The 24,763-nt window shown below is 40.3% G+C and overlaps 1 protein-coding gene and 1 non-coding gene across 3 annotated transcripts in view; one reads left to right on the forward strand and one right to left on the reverse strand.

Moving 5' to 3' along the window:
- LOC138707585 (protein Wnt-16-like) overlaps window positions 1-24,763 on the reverse strand; it is a 292,155-nt gene that overhangs the window by 173,693 nt on the left and 93,699 nt on the right. The window lies entirely within an intron of this gene.
- TRNAY-GUA (transfer RNA tyrosine (anticodon GUA)) lies at window positions 24,239-24,311 on the forward strand. The gene has a single exon. It is a non-coding gene; the product is annotated as a tRNA-Tyr (tRNA).

Consider the following 24,763-nt stretch of genomic DNA (forward strand, 5'->3'; position numbering starts at 1 on the left):
CTTTAGCAATTATTACGAAATGTTGATTTAGTCGAAATTGTTAGTTTCTTACATAGCATGAATTGTTAAATGAAACACTATTAAACAGTATATGTTGCTAAACCAATTTGTGTCCGGGCAATTCAGTGTCATTTACATAATTATATATGCAGTCGAAAATTAATGCGAACATAAAAGAGTTTTAAAACGTCAATATTAATTACTTTCCAATATTAACCTAACCGTAGCCATTAAGAAAACAGAGCAGAAAGGGGCTTTCCTTTCATGTAAAAAATTAACTATTATCCAGAAAATTATGTCTCCAATTCGAATCTCCATCAGATTAAAACTTTATAGCTTAAAGAGTGTTATTTATTTTTTTTTACAAAATTATCTTAACCTTGATCTTCAAGGGAAATACAAATTGGCAATTTCCTAGAATGCGGCACACCTATACGCCAATTTTATCGTAACAAGGCAATTGAAACACAGTTTCTTTGGCAATATGGCAGCCGTAGGCTTTGAAATTATGCCCCAATATTGTCGTATTTATTCTATACTAGAATTAACACTGTGAACGTGTCCATCAGAAATAAGAGAATTGTAGGTTTACCACCAATGAAGAGTCATTACTTACAATTACATAATATAGTACATCTGTGTAAAAATTAAAATAATCAACCGGGTACTCCGTTTGGGCTATTTTCACATTAAATAGCGAAGCGGCTACTTTTCAAACTTTCCTAGCACTTGCTAATTAATGGAAGATTGTTTTCGAATATTAGTTTGAGGACGCATGCATTCTTTATTAAGAATCAATCGACTGTTTATAATATTTGTGGCACAATTAAAACAGTCAACTTCTTCATTCCATTGAAATAAATTGCTGTGAACCAATATTGCATTTAAAATATAGAGTTTAATGTAACAGTGAATATTTACCTAGTTGCTGTTGTAAATATGTTATATGCATTTGTTTTTAGGAACTATAACCTCTTTAATGTATCTTATCATTAATATATTTCGATACAAATTATAATATTCAATTATTTTTCTCTGATTTGGTTTTAAATAAAATAATTACATTGATATTCATGCAAAATTAATCCCGTATTTGCAATCATAACTATTTGAGAAGTAGGCCTATCTGAGTTTAAGATTCTAAGTATGCTGTCGTAGTGTATTTGATAAGTTGTTTGTTTCTGGAACAGAATATGCTGCAATCATAGTTCGAGTCCCGATGTCTGCTTATAAAGTGGCGAGATAGTATTATTGAAAGGTTAAAAAACAGTGGGCCAAGCGCCATTTATTAAAAACAGAGAAAGCAAGGGTTAAAGTTAAGTTAATACCATACTTTAATGAAGATTGATATATCATTTAGTTTCAATGTGCGTACTTTATATTACTTGCTATATGTTTCCATTGAATTATGGTAATTAAATCTGTGGAAAACTGAAATATATAAGAAGTGAGACTTAAAGAGGGAAAGCGAGAAAATTGAAAGAAAGAGAAAAAATTTCAGTAATGGAGAAAGAAAGAAAGGAAAAAAGAAAAGGGTTGAAGTGAAGGAAAGAAGAACAGATAAGAAAATACAATATGGAAGGAAAAAAACCTTATAAAGTGAATTAAGTAGAGAAAGTAACAGAAATAAAAATAGATTAGAAGACTGAAATAAATGCTCGGGAATAGAGGCAGAAAGACATACAATTACAAATACCGTATTAGAAATGCTCATCCATGTTCAGTATACTCAAAACGTTTCTTTTTGTAAAAATATTGGTAATTCCTTTACACCGAAATGACATTATTCCAATCAGTGTGCTCCTCATCCTACGAATAATTGACGTCTAAATCTCTTATGAATCTTATGACAAATTGAAGTTCTTAGAGCGTGGCCACAAACTCATCTGGTGTGACTGAAAAGGTTCCAGTTTTAAGTTTATCTGCATTGCAAAACAAAACTTTTTTGTTGAACGCCATTCCGTCCCGCCGATGATTTGAGTGGCCGAGGTCACCTCGCCGCCGCTCTATAAGGCAAAGTCTACTTCCGAGAAAGGCAACGCCAATGGTTGAAATGGACATTACATTTTTGTTGTCATACACAGATACCACTATTCCCTTTTCTCTAATCCATTGTCTGGCCAGCCAGAAAAAATGCATGCCATTACGTCCGCATAGATATACTTGATCCTAAACCAATTACAGAGACAGCTGCCGCGACTCTATTGGCCTGCATGAGTCTTTGAACTGTTAAAGCCATTGAATGTCGGTTGGAAAAAGAGCAAAAGTGCAATTTCAAGATAGAAAACTCAAATGTACAGAGGGCACATGGTTCATAAAAATCATTTTACACCTGCGGATATGATAACTGAGAATTGCTCTGCTTCTGCTATTTCTCCAATTTGAAATTCACTTTTACTTTGGTATATATGTAAGCATATATTAGTCTATTTCTGTGACAGGCCGTTTGCAGAATACACAACTACCAACGACCAATTTATATTATTAGTTCGGACAAAAGGCATTGATGGAAAGGTTCCATTTTGACAAAGGCAGTTGATGTTTGTGCTATCCGTTCAGACTTGAGATGGCAACTGAAGGGTGTATTTAAAAATGCACTTTGTGTTATACACTCCCTTCAGACACAAGGGCATAACAGAACGTTTTTGTTCAGACAAAAACAATTGGTGTTTACACTATCAGCTCAGAACGGGACGCTGGTGGCAGATCGTTTCAGTTGAAAGGCACTTGGTTTTATGTTCTTTGTTCAAACAAGGTCCGGTACCGAAGCGGTTCTGTTTAGGCACAGACACTGTGCTTTTTATATTCGTTCATACACTGGACGATGGTGGCAGAACGCTTACGTTTAGACACACTTAGTATTATGCTATTTGTTGAGACACATAGCGTGATGGCGGAACGGATTCTTTCAGATGCAGACACTTGGTGCACATTCTTTGACGGTGGTGGCTGAACTCTTTCGTTCAAAGGTACTTGATATACTTTTCAAACACCGACAACACCGAGTTATAGGCCTACTGGAGCTGTTTCGTTCAGACACATAGGCACACTTAATGTCAATACTATCCGTTTAGGCAGAGAACATTTCCCTTCAAATACATCAAGTACTCTATTTTCCTATTCGTTCAGAACCTGGATGGTATTGGAGCGGTTCCGAGATACTAAATCATTTCCTTTCCGACAGCGACATCGCGAAGAGCGCAGTAAGTTTAACTAGGTATGTTATTTGCAATACTTATTAAATGATTTAAATTTAATATTGTTGTATATGAAATTCTGCAAAAATAAAAATACCTACTTGGTTTACAACGTACACTACTACCACTTTAATACTATTTCACTAATTCTTCGGTTAAACAAAAAACATAACTCGAAACGACGCCACAAAATTAGCAGAACATAATCTTATTCTAGAAGCACGCCGCAAGACAACATTGTCTCACAGTAACTTCACATTAGCCTGTGTCTCTTCGTGGACGTTCCGATGGATTCAGGCTTGTATCGTGTGAGAACTGAAACGTGTCTAAACGGACAGATTGAATTAGCCTTGAAGCTCAGTTAAATATTAGTCGGTGGTTCTAATCCTGCCTGTAACATTAACGTTCGTCCGTTGTCTGGTCTAGCGTTGTTCTCACCCCAGGATGTGTCCCTGTAAAATTTGTATTGTTCATCTTGAAAGTGTTCAAACAAAGGTCCTTAGAGTTCTGTAAGAGAAGTAGAAATGTTCAATGAGAAACGAAGGAAGATAGGTGACGGAGTTAAATTTTATTTTGAAGAAGAAATGGCAGGTAAATTTTTGTCTGGATTTCTGTAAATACGTATTGTAAATCTACGGCTTGCCCCTCTGGTTTTGCTTCTCTTATGAAGATGTCACGGAAATAAATGTTTGTCTTCCCCAAACATCCATCGTCCTCAGCATCGATTATAGACTCTAATGACAAAATTGTTGACCACACGTTCTACTGAAGAAGGACTGACCCATTGTAGATAATTTGTCCAGAAATATGTTGCAATTTCATATCATTATGGAATTGAGTATCAAATCAAGTAGAGGTGTGCCAATGATTAAAAATCAGTCAGTATGAAGGTAAACGAATGCATAACTATCGTTTACAGACCCTTTTGAGAAAGTGCGATCATTGCGATAGACGCAACACGCGACCTGAAACATCGAATTACCAACAATAAGTCATCAGTCACACTCATGACAAAATTTAAAGCGTTCCAGTGAGTGATTGATGTTGGAATACCGTTACACATGTGACTTCGTATGGGCACGCCATCTAGTTCACGAGAAGATTCGGTCTGGACTTCATGCTAGGGTTCGAGTCAAGGGTAATTCGTGCAGTCCGGGGTTTCATGCTAGAGATCGTTTATCCCGTCTAGATGAATCAGTATATAGCGGCCTTACCCAAATTACCATACAGAAATTACGATTTGAAAATCTCCGAAATCCGTCCGATTATTTTGTACACAAGAAATACGTTTTGGTGGTGCATGGTGGCATCATGTTGAATTGGAATACTGTAAACATAAGGTATATTAGACCGAACATGGTTTCGTCACGATCTCACGACACTGAAGTTACGTCAACTCTCTTAATTCTACGAGGACTAATACGTCGATTCTTCACCTACATATAACAGCTAGCGGATGAAGGTTCTTCTGCGGCATACTCCCTATGGTCGTTATTTAAAACACTTCTTTTGTATTTGCTACCGACAAGTATATTTTATTAGTTGATTACGGTACATATTAAAAACATATCTAAGGATTTCGATGCCTGTTGAAGAGCGTTAGGCAACAAGCAACAATAAGTTACATTTGCATGGGTTATTGAACATACAGTGACATGATAACCGGCAGACACTACGCTCACGACGTCAAGGGATCTGAGAGAGCCCGTGCGCGAAGGATATGGAGTGTCAATTTAAGGGAAGACGTCTGTACAAATGCACTGTTATACTGGGTGTTCAGTTCAAAATGTGTCATGGCTCGCTGTATGTCGTCATGTGGCTAGCCGATGAGCCTAGAGAATTCAATCTTCCTACACTTCTGCAGAGGCGTATTACCTAAATGTGAGAGAAGTTGCCTAGCAAGTACGGCGTTCATTCTGAAGATTACTTACCGATACGTACGGTAACGCAGTAGTGGCAAGAATGTGAACTGTTTGGAAACACGTACTGAAGTGAGTTTTTTTTCTTGCTCTCGGGATATGTGGAGAGGGTTAAGACGATTACTTACGTATTTGTTGACATTAACTTGGAGGGTCAACATGGACACGGAGCATTTTGATTTGTGTTGTGGAATGTTGCCGTACGCAATCGATGATAACAAATACCCTGCGTACGACTTGCCCGCGCAAAACACAGTTCGAAAGAGGTTATGGTAGCACACAGACTTTACAGACCGCCATCTGTTGCTACGACATTCAAGTTATACCGTACACGTTCTCAAGTTCAGATTGAACGCCTTGATTAATAGGCAACTTCTCTGACATAAAAGCTGAAACTCGCTTCAAGTCGCTGACTCACAACAGTGACGTCATGACACACTTTGAAATGAACACCCAGTATTTAGTTGATCACAGATACCACAGTTTTTCACCTATCGTTCTGAAATTCGGTATGGTTATTCAAAGTGAAATTTATGTATTTTGGATCTTAATTACATCATAGTGCCACAGGAAGTCCAGTTATAAACTGTCCTAACTTAACCTAACAATACCGAAGTTATGGAACATTTTTATGACATGTTAGAGATTGTTATTGTTTAGTCAACTATCTGAAGACAGATATGAACATCTCAAGTGATACCAACAAGGCACCACTTATGAGGCAACAAGGCCAGGAGATAATGGAATAGAGTGGCCAGTTCCTTTCCCCATCCATTGCATAGAAGCGCCGACTAGCTACATATTAGACTAATCAGACTTCAGATGTATAAAAGCAATTGTTCTTCCTCTGACACAAATCGTCAAGTGAGATGTATTAGTAGAATTTATCTATTTAACCTGGAAGAGATAAGGCCGTCAGGCCTTCTCTGCCCCTCTACCAGGGGATTACAACTATAATATGAACAATAAAATTACAATCAATAGTAAATTTACAGTTACAATTACAATAAAAATTAAAATACGACAAGATTACCTGATTAATGAAAGCTAGACATTTTATCATAGAAGTTAAGAACAAAGAATATTTTTGTATTTACTGGATTACAAATTAAACCTAGAATAACAAAATTCTATAGTGATGAAAATACCGGATATTGAAATATTTTGTGATAGATTAAGAGAACTATTTACAGGAAACTAGATCTAGGCTACATATCAGCCAGATCCTCAATCAGAGATAGTGTTAGAGATAATATGAGTCTAAAATTTTGTACACATTTGTCCTATCTTATATCTAACAATTCCCTGTAGACAGAAGTCCAAGATATTATTTAGTTCTTTATATACGCACATTTTTAAATACGCAAATCTAGCTTTCAGGTGAAGCTCTCTGTGAAGCAGACTTGAATAATTTCGAGGAAAAAATTGTTCTGAGACCGGGTATGGATCCTGGGACCTTTGGCTGAACGCACCAACGCTCTACCGACTGAGCTACCCAGGAACTTCACCCGATACCGTCTCGGTAGAGCTTTCGTGCGTTCAGCCAAAGGTCTCGGGATCGATACCCGGCCCCGAAACAATTTTTCCCTTGAAATTATTCATTTTTAAATATATATTATTGATAATATAAACAATAGTACTACGTCTTTATCTAAGTAAAGTACTCTAAATGAAGCATAAGTAAATCTGTCAATAGGAAATTTTATGTTTTTCGAAATATAAGTTACTTTATTTGAAGTAGTTTTTTTAGAAAATTTTCCTTAATTGTAGAAAATTGTAATTTTCGTCAAATGAAACGTAAAAGTTAGGGTTATAAAGAATATGCAATGAAGAGTGGTGTGGTACCATGGCAAGTATTAATTACTTTGGGGCACATATTGATGAAGTTTCGAAATACAATTTTGCCAACCTAATCCTTAAACATCAGGGTCACGGCATCCAAAGGTCACGGGTTCGATTCCCGATAGGTCATGGATTTCTTTTCAGTGGACTTAATTTTTCCGGCCCCACTATTATCTTGTCATTTACTGAGCCCTCCACACCTGTGGAGTAACGGTCAGCGCGTCTGGCCGCGAAACCAGGTGGCCCGGGTTCGATTCCCGGTCGGGGCAAGTTACCTAGTTGAGGTTTTTTCCGGGGTTTTCCCTCAATCCAATATGAGCAAATGCTGGGTAACTTTCGCTGCTGGACCCCGGACTTATTTCACCGGCGTTATCATCTTCATCTCATTCAGACGCTAAATAACCTAAGACAGCGATGTCAGACAGGGACTAAACGGAGCGGAGCGCTCCACTACTGGGTGTTCATTTCAAAGTGTGTCATGACGTCACTGTTGTTGGGTCACCGATTTGAAGCGAGTTTCAGCTTATATGTTAGAGAAGTTGCCTATTATTTAAGGCGTTCTTCAATCTCAACTTGAGAACGTGTAGGGTATAACTTGAACGTCGTAGCAACAGATGGCGGTCTGTACGGTCTGTGTGCTACCATAACCTATTTCGAACTGTGTTTTGCGCCGGCAAGTCGTACGCAGGGTATTTGTTATCATCGGTTGCGTACGGTAACATTCCACAACACAAATCAAATGCTCCGTGTCCATGTTGACCGTCGAAGTTAATGTCAACAAATACGTAAGTAATCGTCTTAACCCTCTCCACATATCCCGATAGTACGTATTTCCAAACAGTTCACATTCCTGCCACTACCGGCGTTACCGTACGTATCGGCACGTACTCTTCAGAATGAACGCCGTACTTGCTAGCCAACTTCTCTGCCTCTTAGATTATACACCTGGGCTGCGGAAGTGTAGGAAGATTAAATTCTCTAGGCTCATCAGCTAGCCACATGACGGCATACAGCGAGCCAAGACACATTTTGAACTGAACACCCAGTAGACTGGTTGCGTGCTCCGGTGTTTCCATAGACATAAGCAAGTTCAAGCTCCGATCTAGCACCACAACCGGTATTGGAGCTTACAACTCTGACACTACTGACCTAAGATGTTGAAAAAACGTCGTAAAATAACCTACTAAAATAAAAAAAATTACTGAGCCTCTAACATAATGTAGTAGCAGGAAGGTTTCCTTGGGTGTAAACACGGCAAAGACATAGGGATGACACCCGTACTGCTAATAATTCCGATATTTTTTCGGAATTTTGGAGCCTTAATTTTCCGTTAGTGTGCAGGTAACCTTAAATATTTTGTAATAAAATAAAATAATACCATTAGCTACTGAATAACAAGAATCACATTTATATTTCATCGCCAGATGTAATTAATTTGATTCGCCATCCCATTGATTCCACACTTTCAGAAACGTTTCTGCAAATTTCAAAGATATTCTGTATTCTAATATAACAAACACAACTGAGAAGACTATAATTTCCATGGCTAAATGCAATCCTACTAAGTATACTTCTATGCATATGTGAGTAAATAGGGAATGTGAAAACTTTTTAGCTATTCTTCCAAAGTGCTGGTTAAACATAGGTCTAATTAAACAATATTCCCGTATGAAAGCGCGCGTACCATCTGTATTAGCAGCCGCATTCGTGCGTACCAGTATACTCGCGTGTGCACTAGAATTCGTATGTATGGATCACTTATAATAGCGTATGAATGTGTGCGTTTTATCAGTATTGGAGTACAAATGCGTGTATAGCATTTGTAATACCGTTTACGTGTGCGCTTCCCACTTGCACTAAGGTGTGCATTTATGCGTCCCACTTGTACTAGAGTGCGCATATGCACGTCCCACTTGTATTTGTGTGTGTATGTGCGCGCCCCATTTGTACTTGAATATCGTCGTTGTTCCTGCAATAACTCCTATGTGACATATTTATCGAGTTTCATATTTTTGCTCTATTAAATAACTTAAATAGTGATACAGCAAATAATAAAATCTCCTATATACAATTAATATCTTTGTTTCGAAAATGTAAAAATCCACAGTCTAATATGTACGGCTGCCATAGGATGAATAAATGTGTTTTCCTTCCTCCTGAAAGATTTTATATTTTTGCACATAGGAGTTATTGCAGGAAAAACGACGATATACATGTGCGCGCTCCGCTTGCACTACAACGTGCATGGAAGCGTATCATCTCTATTAAAGTGTGCAAGTGTGCGTTCCACCTGTACTACAGTGTTCAAGTACGCGTCCCACCTGTACTGCAGTGTGCATGTGCGCGTCCCACCTGTACTGCAGTGTGCATATGCGCGTCACATCTGTACTACAGTATGTAAGTGTGTGTTCCACCTGTACTGCAGTGTGCATGTGCGCGTCCCACCTGTACTACAGTATGTAAGTGAGTGTTCCACCTGTACTGCAGTGTGCATGTGGGCGACACACCTGTACTGCAGTGTGCATGTGCGCGTCCCACCTGTAGTACAGTATGCATGTGTGCGTCCCACCTGTACTGCAGTGTGCATGTGCGCGTCCCACCTGTAATACAGTATGTAAGTGTGTTTTCCACCTGTACTGCAGTGTGCATGTGGGCGTCACACCTGTACTACAGTGTGCATGTGCGCGACCCACCTATACTGCAGTGTGCATGTGCGAGTCCCACCTGTACTGCAGTGTGCATGTGCGCGTCCCACCTGTACTATAGTGTGTAAGTGCGTGTTCCACCTGTACTGCAGTGTGCATGTGGGCGTCACACCTGTACTGCAGTGTGCATGTGCGCGTCCCACCTGTACTGCAGAGTGCATGTGCGCTTCCCACCTGTACTGCAGTGTGCATGTGCGCGTCCCACCTGTACTACAGTATGTAAGTGTGTGTTCCACCTGTACTGCAGTGTGCATGTGTGCGTCCCACCAGTACTACAGTATGTAAGTGCGTGTTCCACCTGTACTGCAGTGTGCATGTGCGCGTCACACCTGTACTGCAGTATGTAAGTGCGCGTCCCTCCTGTAGTACAATGTGCATGTGCGTGTCCCAACTGTACTACAGTGTTTAAGTCCGCGTAACACCTGTACTGCAGTGTGCACGTGCGCGTCACACCTGTACTACAGTATGTAAGTGCGCGTCCCACCTGTAGTACAATGTGCAAGTGCGCGTCCCACCTGTAGTACAGTGTGCATGTGCGTGTCCCACCTGTACTACAGTATGTAAGTGCGCGTTCCACCTGTATTGCAGTGTGCATGTGCGCGTCCCACCTGTACTGCAGTGTGCATATGCGCGTCCCACCTGTACTGCAGTGTGCATGTGCGCGTCACACCTGTACTACAATATGTAAGTGCGCGTCCCACCTGTACTACAGTGTGCATGTGCGTGTCCCACCTTACTACAGTGTGCATGTGCGTGTCCCACCTGTACTACAGTATGTAAGTGCGCGTTCCACCTGTATTGCAGTGTGCATGTGCGCGTCCCACCTGTACTGCAGTGTGCATATGCGCGTCCCACCTGTACTGCAGTGTGCATGTGCGCGTCACACCTGTACTACAGTATGTAAGTGCGCGTCCCACCTGTACTACAGTGTGCATGTGCGTGTCCCACCTTACTACAGTGTGCATGTGCGCGTCCCACCTGTACTGCGGTGTGCATGTGCATGTGCGTGTCCCACCTGTACTACAGTGTGCATGTGCGTGTCCCACCTGTACTACAGTGTGCGTGTGCCTGTCCCACCTGTACTACAGTGTGCATGTGCGCGTCCCACCTGTACTGCAGTGTGCATATGCTTGTCCCACTTGTACTACAGTGTGCATGTGCGTGTCCCACCTGTACTGCAGTGTGCATGTGCGTGTCCCACCTGTACTACAGTGTGCATGTGCGCGTCCCACCTGTACTACAGTGTGCATTAACGCTTCCCATCTACACTAGAGCATGCATCAGTCCGTCCCACCTGTATCAGAGTATGCAAGTATGAGTCCCATCTGTATCAGTGTGTCTGAATTCGTCCCACCTATATCAGAATATGCATGTGTGCCTCCCACCTGTAGCAAGAGTGCATGTGTGTTTCACTTGTAACAGAGTGTGCATGTGTGTGTGTGCCACTTATACTAGCGTGTGCATGTGCCCATCCCACTTGTACTAACATGTGCATTTGTCCGTCACACTTGTACTAGTGCGCATAGGCTCACCTGTACTAGAGTGTGTGTCCTATCTATATTAGTGTGTTTGTGGGTGCTAACCGCGATATATGTACATGTGTACCACCTGTTCTTTAATATAAATACGTGTGTACCACTTGCGCTATCATGTGGATCTGTGCGTCCCACCTGCACTATTCGTATGTGTACGTAAAGTGTGTGTGTATGCGGCATGAATGTATGTAAGCACCCTCATTACGTATAAATAGGCCTACATGCACACACTACATACATACCAATATGTATAGTTTTGTACTTCTGTACGTGCCTATATGTAAGTTGTACCTAAAATTCAAACTGATCACCATTAATAGTTTTGTTACATTTAATAAGCAGTGCACAGAGCAGAGACCTGACTTGTATAATTTCGTCAGCGGATCGCTAGCTGCCGCCTCGGGATGTCCCGGTGTCCCGGGGCGAGAGCGCACCTGCTTAAACCTGTTTGAGCGGCTATTTGTAAGCTCAGGGGAATGAGTGCATTTGTACTGTGGGATGATGTACGCAAGTAGTTCCACATCCTGCCCTTCGCCGCCGCGTCGGAGCGTGTCTCTCAACTAGGAGTGCGCGTACCCACGTTGTACGTAATTCACATCAATTATTATTAAACGCATTCAACAGTTATATCAACTCTGAGCTGTGTGGAGAAGACTATCGCCTCGCGCATGAAAGCTGGCTCTTCGTCAATGTTGTGAATCTACCCGGCATGCTAGGACAGGCTATTACTGTGTCTGATGCTTGGGTAGTGATTGCTTGAAGAATTACAAATTTCTGTGTCGGAACGTCTTGTCATGGAAGTGAAATCTTTAAACACATTTTTATAATATAAACATATGTATGCATAGGACTCGATTATGCAGAGACGCAGCAATGGGATATAGGACAAAGAAAGATAAGAAAAAGGAACTAATAACAGAGAGGAGGGCACCAAAGCGGCAGAGATAAGGAGCAAAGGGACAAAGGAGGAAGAGAGGGAGTAGGACCCCAAATTGTGGGAGAGCGAGATGAAAGAAACCGCAAAGGGAGAGGAAAGGAACTGAAGATAAATTAAGATGTAGCCTACAGGCGTAATAATGTGAATGTGAAAAGGAGAGGACGTATCAAAGGAATGTGATATAGAAGGAAAGACGTGTTAAAGAGAGGAGTTATGAAAGAGAGAAGAAAGAAAGGAAAGAAGGAAAAAGAAAAGAAACTATTCAATGCAGATAAGTTTGAAATAGAGAAGGTATGAAAGAAACAAGGCTTTGAAAAGAGAAGTTATCGCTAAAAAAGAGTGGTCTCTGTCATGAAACAGAGAAGGTAATAATAATAATAATAATAATAATAATAATAATAATAATAATAATAATAACAATAATAATAATAATAACAATAATAATAATAATAGTCCGTGGCACTACAGCCCTTTTAAGGGCCCAGATCGATCAGCCGTCTGCTGGCGTCACGCCCACATGCCGAAGAAGAGGTGGACGATCATTAAATCAGAATGGAGGTATTGTGTCGTTAGTACGATGATGCCACCAGCCGTTAAAGCTGGCTTTCGTAACCGGATTTCGCTACCTATCGTAGCACCCCAAGTGCATGACGATGCTGGTGGGCACTGGCCCCATACACTGGCCGAAATTTCATGAGAAAATTTCTTCTCCCATGAGGAACCGAGAAAGCGCGCATTCCGTAAAACGAGTCTTAGGCTGGATGCCTTAGACCACGACGCCACGACTCGGGACAAATACTGAAGATAGTGGTACGAAAGAGTGAAGTACCGAAAAGAGAAGTTATCCGTAGGAAAGAGATAAGTTACCGGTACGAAAAAGAGCGGGTACCAGTACGAAAGAGAGCGGTACCGGTACGAAAAAGAGCGGGTACCAGTACGAAAGAGAGCGGTACCGGTACGAAAGAGAGCGAATACCTGTATGAAAGAGAGAAGGTACCGGTACGAAAGAGAGAAAGCACCTGTACGAAAGAGAGAAGAAATATGGAAGAAAGATAAATAAATGAAAAACTGAAGAAGGTTTGAAAGACAGAACAACGTTCGAAAAAGAGAAGATATGAAATTGAGATGTTTGAAAAAGATAATGTTTTAAGGAAAGTGATAAGAGAAGGAAATAAAGATGGAAATAGCAAGGGACCCAAAGAGATGGAACCAGAATCGAAACTAAAGTGGGAGACGGAGAGAATGAAAGATGAAAGAGAGGGAATGAGGCAGTGAGAGATGGAACCAAAAGTATGGATACATAGAGGAGAGAGGGAGAAGAAAATTGAGATAGAGAGGGAACCAAAAAATAGGGGCAATACAAAAATAGAGTGCGGTATGGAACCATAAATGTATACAGTAAGAGAAATTGGGAACAGAGAATCAAGAATAACACAGAGGAAGGAACTAAACATATACATGAGGAACAAGTATAAGAAACTGGATACTTCAAGAGGAAGAGGCGTAGAAAGGAATAGGTAAGAAATAGGAAGTGTAAGAAGCGGAAAGTATAAAAGAGATATAAAAGAACACGTATCAAAAACAGAATGTCGAGAAGACGATAAGTAAATGGTTATGTAATAAGGTAATTCTAAGCTAAGGGAGGGAAGATGAAAGGAAGTAGAAGAAAAAGATCTTAAAACTAGGTAAAATGGGAAGTGAAAAGTTTGGTGAAAAACTGGTTGAAGATGCAAAAATAGTACAGAAGAAGTAATAAGCGATGAAGTACAGAGAATTATAGTTGTGAAAGGAGATGCAAAATAATACAAAGAAGTAAAAAGTGATTACAGCAGGTAAAAGCGTTAAAAGGGTATTAAAAAAATAATGGGACAAGAACTGTAAGAAGGTAGTGAACACTGTCAAAAGAGGTAAAAATTTATAAGAGAATTAAAGAATGCTGAGCGACATAAATGGTAAAAATTAAGTAACGAAGCGGTAGGACATCAAGTTCTTAAATTGCGAAAAAGCAAGAAATGATAATGGTAAGAAATATATAGACTAAAGAACATTTGAAAAACCAAAGAAAAATGGGAACATTTGTTGAACACATTTAAAAGGCATTTTTAAACAATTTCAATACTTTGAAAATTTAAAGTTTTATCATATTCTGTATTATTAAGAGTTATAAAGTTAAACGTACCTAATGAAATCATGAAATATCACGAAATATAAATTTAATAAAGATGAACTGTAACTAAATTAAATAGTGAAATGGTAAAAATCTCAAGGTAGAATGAGGACGGTTAATTGGTAGAAAGGTTAGAAAATACGAAATGTCACGAAAATTACATACACTGTGTACTTCCTCGTGTTTCGTCCGCTTCGTGAAAGTTTCTATATGATGTTGCTGATAATATTGCTGTTCATAGTTTGTTTTATTGAACTGTTACTGAAACGACATAGTAGGCCTACATATATGAAATAACTTATTTTTCACTGAAATTATAGTCCATTGACGCGCACTCCAATATCTGTTTCTGACTGGAGGGTGTAGAAACTGGATGAGTGCGCAACGATACATACAGTAATTAATAATTCTATATAAATTAATAAATTACTTTTAATATAACGTGATGCAAACTTCACCGACTCATTTCCCAATTTTGTCAACATGTTCTTACAAAAAATCAAATTAAATAATTGATGTTTACTACGGCTTAATAGCTATTGTTATTTTTATTTCAAATGAAGACCAACCAGTTTTTCACAAAACTGAGATATTTCATGTAGCTATATCATTTCCAGGTAAATTGATTCGTCGATAAATGAATAAGAACAAAAGGCATCAAATACCATAGAAAGAATAGCTGTACACAGACACGAACATACACAGAGAGTATGCACAAAAATCGCTTTCTCGATGTTACAAGTGCTAAGAATGTGGATTTCCGTAAAAATCTAGAAATTAACTTTCGTTTTGCAGATGACAACAGTTTTACACTTTGTATAACACAAAGGAAAGTTTTGTGCACAAACAATTGAATCACAGGAGAGGTCAATGAGAGAATTTCATACTTTCTGAGTAATCTCTTAGCCCTCCTTAAAGGAAAGGGCATGGCCTGCGGACTGCCGTCGCAAGTAGGTCGCTTTGGTGGGCCCATTGTACTGCCCGGAATTGAATGAAGTCTCCTAGCGCTACAAAGTTCCCTGAAGGCCGCCTCAGAACTACCCTACAGCCAATAGAATCCTTTCACCTGTTCCGCGTAGACATCACCGCGGTCCTTCAACCGTGATCCCACGAGCACTATGACTCCAGAGGATAGCCCGTGGTACATAGCACTACCACCAGTAACTAATGACCGCATACCATGAGGTGCAAGTTCGGTGGCGACCCACACCCGACTCTACATAGACGCATGCCCGAAATATGGGAAAGAATTGCAGAGAAACGCATAAGATGGTGAAAGGGGAAGTGTAAATATAGGGGCGAAATGAGTCAGAGGTCCAACACCAGAAGTTACTCAGCAATTCCTCTTCGATGAGTTGAGGGAAACCCTCGGAAAAAAACCTTAACCAGGATTTGAACTCGGACCCGCTCGTTTCACGGGTCAGACATGTTAACCGTTATTCCACAGCGGTGGACATGCTTTCTAAGTAGGAAACATTGTAGTCAGCATACACTTCTCGCAGTACAGATGTAAGAGGTTAACGAAATCAGATCTTTCTACCATAGTAAACGACATTCCTTCTCCCTTTCTGGCTACAATGTTGCAAGCTGGTCACAACGGTCAGTGGCTTGAAATTAGTCGTTTTTAAATTAAATTTACACGAAAACCGTCCAAGCTATTGAAATACTCCAGAGGGATAAATGATTCTTTATTAGATTTTCAATCGATATGGACAAAATTACGATCCTACTCGCAATAGTTGCCTAAAGAGGTGACGTTAAACATTTGGGAAAAACATTTTTTACTGAGAAAATTATGGACTTTTCACCAATATAGCATTACACTTTTATGTTACACACAACATGAGCTATTCGCTCTGAAAATCTGCCGGGTTATTTCACTTCCACTATGTATATGTATTCTGTGTTGAGGCTCGAAGTACGTAGTTCATTATAGGTAGCGAGTATTTCATTTGACGCTAGAAATTATTTCTATCATCATCTCGTATCGGGATTTTGATGCCTTTGCGTTCTGAGGAATCCAGACTGCGAAACTACGCCAGATGTACCACAGTGAAGCATAAGGGAGTTAATAGGCTTTCCTCAAACATTTATCGTAACGATGTGTGCAAACATGCGCTCGCCGTACCGTCTACCGCTCCGGTTTATGATTCATAATGCTATACAAATACATTTTTAATTAACACATAAAAAGATAAAAGTATGAAATCTGCCCGCGTCTTATCGACTTAACGATGCAGATAGTGAGAGCGGTCCCGCGGTCAGTTAATGGAATCATTCCAAACGTTTCAAATAACGAATGAAGCGGGCAAATTTTACCAGTTGTACACGAGTAGTAGGCCTACTAGCATCACTTGTAGTGAGGATCACGTAAGAGTAGTTCCTAAAACTAAATTGGCCGCACTTCAGCGTTGCCAACTAATACCAGATATCATCAAAGACGGTAAAATCACAATGCCATGTAGGCCTACTATAACATAATAATAATAATAACAACAACAATAATAATAATAATAATAATAATAATAATAATAATAATATAGTATTAACAATAACGATGTATTGCTTATCTACTTATCAAGAGGACTACTGTATATAGCCTCCTGTTACTTATTTACCACATCTCATCTTTATGTTGGTACGTGTTTTCTGAATGGCTCAATAATTTGTGGAAGAGTATATTTTCCTCCTGGGTCTCTCGCACATTATTTTGGCAATTAATAGATCAACATGAGCTAATATTAAAATGTATTTTGTCTGACAACATGAAGTTCATTGCCTTGCCTAAACAGTTTACGATTCACGAGACCTAACCTAAAAATGTATTTTGTTTGAAAACGTGAAATGATTAGTAGGCCTACAAACTCCAAAAACCGAATGTACATACATACATGCATACATACATACATACATACATACATACATACATACATACATACATACATACATACATACTGAAAACACAGCATTCTTCAATCTTTCCTATTTTCCGCCCTCCTCTTAGTCTCCGCATATGATCCACATATCTTAATGTCTATCATCTGATATCTTCTTCTGCCCCGAACTCTTCTCCCGTTCATCATTCCATCCAGTGCATCCTTCAGTATGCAGTTTCTTCTCAACCAGTGATCCAATCAGTTAGCAAGTCACTACCAGTAAGTTGTAGTATTTCTCAGTACCGAAATTTGAAATGAAGTTGGCAAAAGAAAATTCAACCTGCAAACTAGAAATTCGCCATAATCCACTAGAATAGGCTATGTAGTAATGAGGAAAAATAGTTAAGTTTCACCCTTAGGGTATTAAGTAGGCCGATCGGGACTATACTTTCATGGTTCATCAACTGTCCAGTATAGTTAGCGTCGGTGTAAGAGAAGGTAGCATGCAGTTACGGTTGTCAATAAGGGAAATGCTGCCACGTGTGTGGCTCAAGAACTAGTGCGCTTGTCTTCTATCCAAACGGCCTCGGTTCGATCCCCGGAGAGGTCGTGATGTAATTTATGGTGGACAAAGCAGATATTGCAGAGGGTTTCCTATGCGTTACACCTTTTTCTTCTTCATTCCTAACACTCTCCACCTTTCCCTATTTCATCAATCACTAGCAATATTTAAAAAATAATAAAAATCTACTCCGGTGGACATCTTCAGTGGCGTGGTACACGGGAGCGGAGAGTTCTGCTATGTGTACCAAGGACCAGTCGTCGTTGATACACACAGCAGATCTCTCCGCTCCCGTGTACCACGCCACTGAAGTTGTTCACCAGGGTAGTGGACGAAACGTTTGGTTGCATTACCAACAGACCACGGCCCTCTAGCCCGGACAATACCAATACTATAAATAAGCATTTTAACTCTGTAATTTTTTGTTTGACCACGGATCCCGGAACGGGTGCCTATACTCTGTGCGGGAAAGACGTACTCTTCATAAAATAGGCCGGAGAGAAGTCTTGGAGATAATACAGGTTTCCTACGTTACTATAGGAAAAGCTGGTGGCTCCGGGCTCTGTGGCTTATCAGGTATAATCCGAGCGTTCAATTAATACCCAGGTGGAAGGCTTTGTGTTGACTACACCTTTTTTGCACGCGTCAATATTTGTAACGTCAAGCGTTGTTGTCACATTTTTGTTGCAGAGATTATTCCTGATTACAGTTATTCTTATACCGACATGGGTACATTAATTTCTACCACCATCATTCACAGTGAATAAATTTTAAGCTATAAGATTACTTTTAATTGAGATTGAAATTGAAATGATTAACCTTTTTTGTCGCCATCAATGAACTTCAGATGCAACAACACTGGTTTTTACTCCACGTGGAGTAGATATGAGAACGTCAATTAAAATTGCTAAGGCATCATTGGTAGACATACTATGTTACCGTTTCTTGTTATTGGAGGGGCAGCTGAAAAGCCTAATCAATATACAAACCCGTATCTTATCTCTTCAATACAAAGAGCCCTTTTTTGACACCGTCTGAATATTAAATGAATGCTCGGATTATAGCCTACTACTCTGAGGATGGGACCTGGCTCTCAGGTATGAGGCAGGAAGGGTTCTCTGTCCACACCGGATTCACGAATGTCACTCAGCCTCCTGTCGGACTTGGAAAATCATCGCATATAATGGGCGTAAGATAGGCCAAACCATGCCTAACAAGCAAACATTCTGATGGGGGCAGATAAAAAAGTTTTTTTTTTCTTCCACCATGTTAATAATGTCAAAAGAAGTGCTTTTACAAATTTTGGCCACTCGACCGCAATTACGAGGGCCGTAAAAAAGTAAATTCGCCAGGGGCCGTTAACAGAATAAAAACACAATTTCATTGGATAAATTTATTGGAACAGACACAGCAATTTTTGAGCTATTTTTCAACATATTTCCAATCGGAAATGAGACATTTCTCGTATCATAGGATCGACAGAGAGAGGTGCAGACGCAGTCAAATGTTGGTTCCGATCTGAGGCGGCTGACTTCTACGACACAAAAATTGATCCTATGGTATGACAAATGTCTCAATTCCAGTGGGAGATATGTTGACAAATAGCGAAAAAATTGCTGTATCTGTTTCATTAAATATTTCCATGCAATTGTGATTTTTCTATGAACGGCCCCAGAGAAAATCACTTTCTGGACGGTCTCGTAATTGCGGTCGAGTGGCCAAAATTTGTATAAGCACTTCTTTCGACATTTTTAACATGGTGGAAGAAAAAAATGTAACTTTTTTATCTGCCCCCATCGGAATGTTTGCTTGTAAATGTAAGAACCCGTCCCGGATCCAGCCCTTGAAAAGCCAAGCTAAGCTATATAGATAGGACGGATGGGTATCCTATACAAGTGAGACAGAATACTAGATTTCTGTAGGAACATCACATTTTAGTTCTATCTGAGCCCTAGTTTCTCTTTGAAGTCATTTTCTCACACACAATGACACTAGGCCTATTCTGTTATTTGCGCCATTTAATTTGTTATTGTTGTCTTCATATCTGACAAGCAAATATTTCATGGTGGCAGATAAGAAAGTTATTTTTTTCTTCCACCATGTTAATAACATAAAAATACGTGCTTATACAAATTTTGGCCACCCGAGCACAATTACGAGAGCCATCCAGAAAGTCAGTTTGCCTGGAGCCGTCTACAGAAAGAAAACACAATTTTATGGAAAGATTTATTGGAACAGATACAGCAACTGTTCAGCTATTTTTCAACATATTCCCAACCGGACTTAAGACATCTGTCGCATCGTGGGATCAACTTTTGTATCCCTGTGTCGTAGAAGTCTGCCGCTGGGATCGAAACCAGTCTGACAGCTGTCTGCACCTCTCTGTCGATCCCATGGTATGACAAATGTCTCAATTCCAGTGGGGAATATGTTGAAAAATAGCTCAACAGTTGTTGTGTTTGTTCCAAGAAATTATGTTTTCTTTCTGTGAACGGCCCCAGGGAAGCTTATTTTTTACAGCCCTCGTAATTACGCTTGAGTGGCCAAGATTTGTATAACCGCTTGTTTTGACATATTAACCTGGCGGAATAAAAAAAATAATTTTTAATCTGCCCCCCATGAGACTTTATGCTTGCGAATTGTACTTACATTTGCTACTTATTTTCTTACTTTATTTGCCAGTGTGAACTGAATATGAATTTAGAGTAACGAAGTGATGAGTGATAGTGACAATTTAATTCATGAATTATTATTTTTCTTTTTACTTGGTTATTTAATGATGCTGTGTCAACTACTAGGTTATGTAATCTTCATCTTACGATGTTTGGATGACGTATATACGTCCGTTGATGTGACATATTAATGAATTAAATACTATTATAGTCACAATCATGCCATGGTATGAAAGAAAAATTTCACAACCTCGAGCGGGACTCGAACCTGCGACTTCCTGTTCTCCGGTGAGGCGCAGTGGTAGAGCGCCTCACCGGAGAACAGGAAGTCGCAGGTTCGAGTCCCGCTCGAGGTTGTGAAATTTTTCTTTCATACCATGGCATGATTGTGACTATAATAGTATTTAATTCATTACTAGGTTATTTAGCGTCGATGGGATTGTTCATAGCGATATGATATTTGGCGAGATGTGGCCGGGGATTCGCCATAGATTACCTGACACTTGCCTTACGGTTGAGGAAAACCTCTGAAAAAACCAACCAGGTAATCAGCCCAAGCGGGAATCGAACCTGTGCCCGAGCGCAACTCCGGATCGGTAGGCAAACGCCTTAGCCGGTTGAGCTACGCCAGTGGCTCATAAATTATTCTGTTCTTTGTTAAATGCAAATGAGAAATTGTAAATTAAGACTTGGGCGAGTAACCCGTCATAAGTAGGCATAATGTAGACACACAATGTTTTTAGTTGGTCTCTTAACGACACTCTATACACTACTAGGTTATTTAGTGTCGATGGAATTGATGATAACCAGATGGTATTTGGTGAGATGAGGTCGAGAATTCACTATATCATTACCTGATATTTGCCTTGGAGTTGAGTGAAACCTCGACAGAACCCAATCAGTAAATCAGTGCAAGTGGGAATCGAACCCACGCCCGAGCATAAATATGTAAATACACAATTATAAGAATATATGAATGGATACGGCTGAGAAGAACGTTCTGTTTTATGCTCCACCGCGAACAACCACTGGAGGTATGCGAGGATCATTTGGACCAAGTCCACGGGCACTCTCATGGACGGGTAACTGTGGCGGTACAACTTTGTTCGTATAGGCCTACGTCATTTATAGTTGACAGTGCGCGTAGAATTCCTGAAACTAGAGTGCTCAGGGCAAAGGAGCTCCAGCAAAATTTTTGTCCTCCACAAATTGCAATTGGATACTCCGGGATTTGAACATTGTTTACTGGGTGAAAAACGTCGCCATATTCCCCGTTCTCACTTACGGAACCCCCAGTCTTAGGCGAGAAGTTTGAACAGATGGTTCCTTTTTGTCTTTAAATTTATTAATTTTGAGTAAAATTGCACATATTCACTGTACATAGATTTTTATTATAACGGTCTTACTAATAAAAAATCTTATACAGACATTTAACTGTCTTATATTTACACAATGAATAGCTCGTTTATAAGTCGTATGTAAATTCCTTGGAATGGAATTTAACTGAGGGGGCACGGATGGCTCAGCACTGCGACCTATTGAGATCTATTGCGCTAACCCTCGATATGGAATGAGTTGCATGCCACAGATCCCCTACGCGCACCGCCCCAACCACATGACTCCCTTAACGACCGGTCCCTACAGCCGACAGAATCCATATACCATTCCTGCTTCGGAAAATTCCCCCAAGGTCCCCCTGTCAGTCCGAGGCGAAACTCCTCCCCCGAATAGGTCCGCTTCGGGTGCCATTGCAGAAGCCATCCAACGTCACTGAATTACACTCCACGAAGGCTGGTCGAGAGAGTCAGCAGCTTCGGGAGGCCGCCGGTAGAGTGACCTGAAAAACCAGAAACGGGATGATGAGGAAAGGATGATGGGGGAGGAAAGGAAGTGGCGAAGATGAGTGGGGTTCCAATCGCCTGATAAAGTTATCTGATATTCATCCATAGGAGTGAGGGGAAAATCCCCGTAAAAAGCTCACCCAGGCAACTCGTCCTGACCGGGAATCGAATCCGGGGCCGCTGGAGTTAGACTCGCTAACCCCTCAGCCACAACGGTGGACGTGTAAATGCCTTAATAATATAATCACTACATACGCCGTGTATAACAGTACAGCTGTTACTCAGCTACGTCATAGTTTCGTCATTAGGCCTACTTCATTACGAAAGGTAATAGAATAACTGAGGTTCTCTATTGAATCCGATAGTGCGCGCTACTGTGCCACGCTAAGTATCGATTGTACAACTGGGCCTGATCAATTACCCCGCTATATTTTGATCAAAGAGTACAGCTACAGAAATGTTACTCTAATTATTCTATGCTCTTTGGTTTGTTCTTCTGTGGTTACAAGGCAACCATCATCATAAAACGACAATCGATGGAAACAGCCGTTACAGGGCAGCCATTTTTCTCTATATACAACGCTTAAACAAGAGGATTCATGTACAGTATATAACTACTGCAAAGCAATTCCCATGTATAGTTATAGGCTGTTTATACATCCAACGCTTATGCATGGTTTATTATATTAGCAATGTTTTCTTTCCCAAATCTGCATAATTCTCATATAAAAACTATACACGGTTTATTAGTAAGACCGTAAGTCGATAGACTATACTCATATTAGATTTGTCGCTCGAAATAATAAACGTCACATTTATTGTAATTCTGTTTTCTTTTGTGATAGTATAGTCATTGCCGTATGCTGAGACGTGTCTTACTATAGCTGAGGCTTAAGCGAAAAATAATTCATCTGCGCATGCGCTAGGTCTCCCACCAACAGGACCGGCGGGTTATCACCTTACCACTCCCTAAAAAATCACGTGTTATTTGCTCGGGTCTGCCTACAGTAGAAATGACAGCTTGGAGTTCATGTCATACTGTGATTCCGATCGGCGATTACTGATTCTGGATACAAACCCTGCGTATGGTGGGAATAAGTCAGCAGATAAGCTTTAAGATACGAGTTCGCCATAATTATTTTTTGTACGTGGCACACTTGTAAATCCGCATCTATTCAGTACTTGATACAGTGCTACACGTGACTAGAGGCTGCATACTGAAAAACAAAAAGAAAACAAACACCTGGACGCAACAGCCCATAGAGGGTCAAGGCCGACGAGTCGACTGTTGACCTCACGTCCACGTGCCTCAGTAGAGGTGAACGATCATCCAACCATTACAAGTGTATCGTATGGTTAGCACGATGTTCCCCCAGCCGTTGTAGATTGTTTACAGAACCGGGTTTCGTTACCTACCATGGCAACCCTAATTTATCACAATGCCACGTGGGCATCGGTCCAATACAATGGCTGAAATATCATGAGAAAATTCCTTTCCAGTGAATATTTTTGAAGTGTTAGTGAAATCAGGATAGAATCAGTGAAATGTGTCGTAGTTCCAGTGCAGTGAGTGAGTTGCCAACGGAATGAGTGTAGTGCTGAAAGGTACTTGTGCAGGTGTGAACATATACTCGTGAATATTATAGATTTATTAATTTGTCCTACAGAACAATATCTGTAATATTGACAATTAATATTTAAGGAGAAAAATTCGCTCCGGCGCCGGGGATCGAATATTACAGATATTATTCTGTAGGACAAATTAATAAATCTATAATATTCTCATAGCTGCAGTGCATATATTTGTACAGATTACTGTGCACGTAACTGCGGAATCCCGGCCAAAACAAGTCACTCAGCTGAGTGCGCTCCTAGTATAATGGCAGTTGATATTGGACATATACGTCAACATATGTGCCTAACTTGAAGTCAGGCTACATTGAAACATTGAAGGAGGAGGATTCGGTCCGGTGATGTGGATTGAATCCGGCGTAGCTCAGTGGTCAGAGCGCTTGGTACGTAGAACCAGGGACCCGGGTTCGATCCCCGGCGCCGGAGCGAATTTTTCTCCTTAAATATTAATATACTCGTGAGTTCAGGGTTCTGCTATATGAAATTTATATGACATAAAAAATGTGGGCATTAATTGCATTCTACACATGGTAAGTTCCCATATTGTTAGCAGGAATCGTTTAGAATATGAAATTTCATATTTTTTCTATCTCCAGTCATCAGTCATGGAGATAATGTAGGTGGGTCCATTTCTTTCCAAACAATCACCGGACACTGTATGCTAAAGTGTCTTGTGCTCTGAACGTCCTCTGAACATACCTCTAGGCTACGCTAGCGAGTCTCGCCATCAAACCGAAAACACGTATGTGCGCCCAACACTCAAGCCTACTTTTTTTTAGTAGGTTACTTTACGACGCTTTATCAACATCTTCGGTTATTTAGCATCTGAATGAGATGAAGGTGATAATGCCGGTGAAATGAGTCCGGGGTCCAGTACC

The sequence above is a fragment of the Periplaneta americana genome, chromosome 10 (assembly GCF_040183065.1).
Source record: "Periplaneta americana isolate PAMFEO1 chromosome 10, P.americana_PAMFEO1_priV1, whole genome shotgun sequence".
NCBI lineage: Eukaryota > Metazoa > Arthropoda > Insecta > Blattodea > Blattidae > Periplaneta > Periplaneta americana.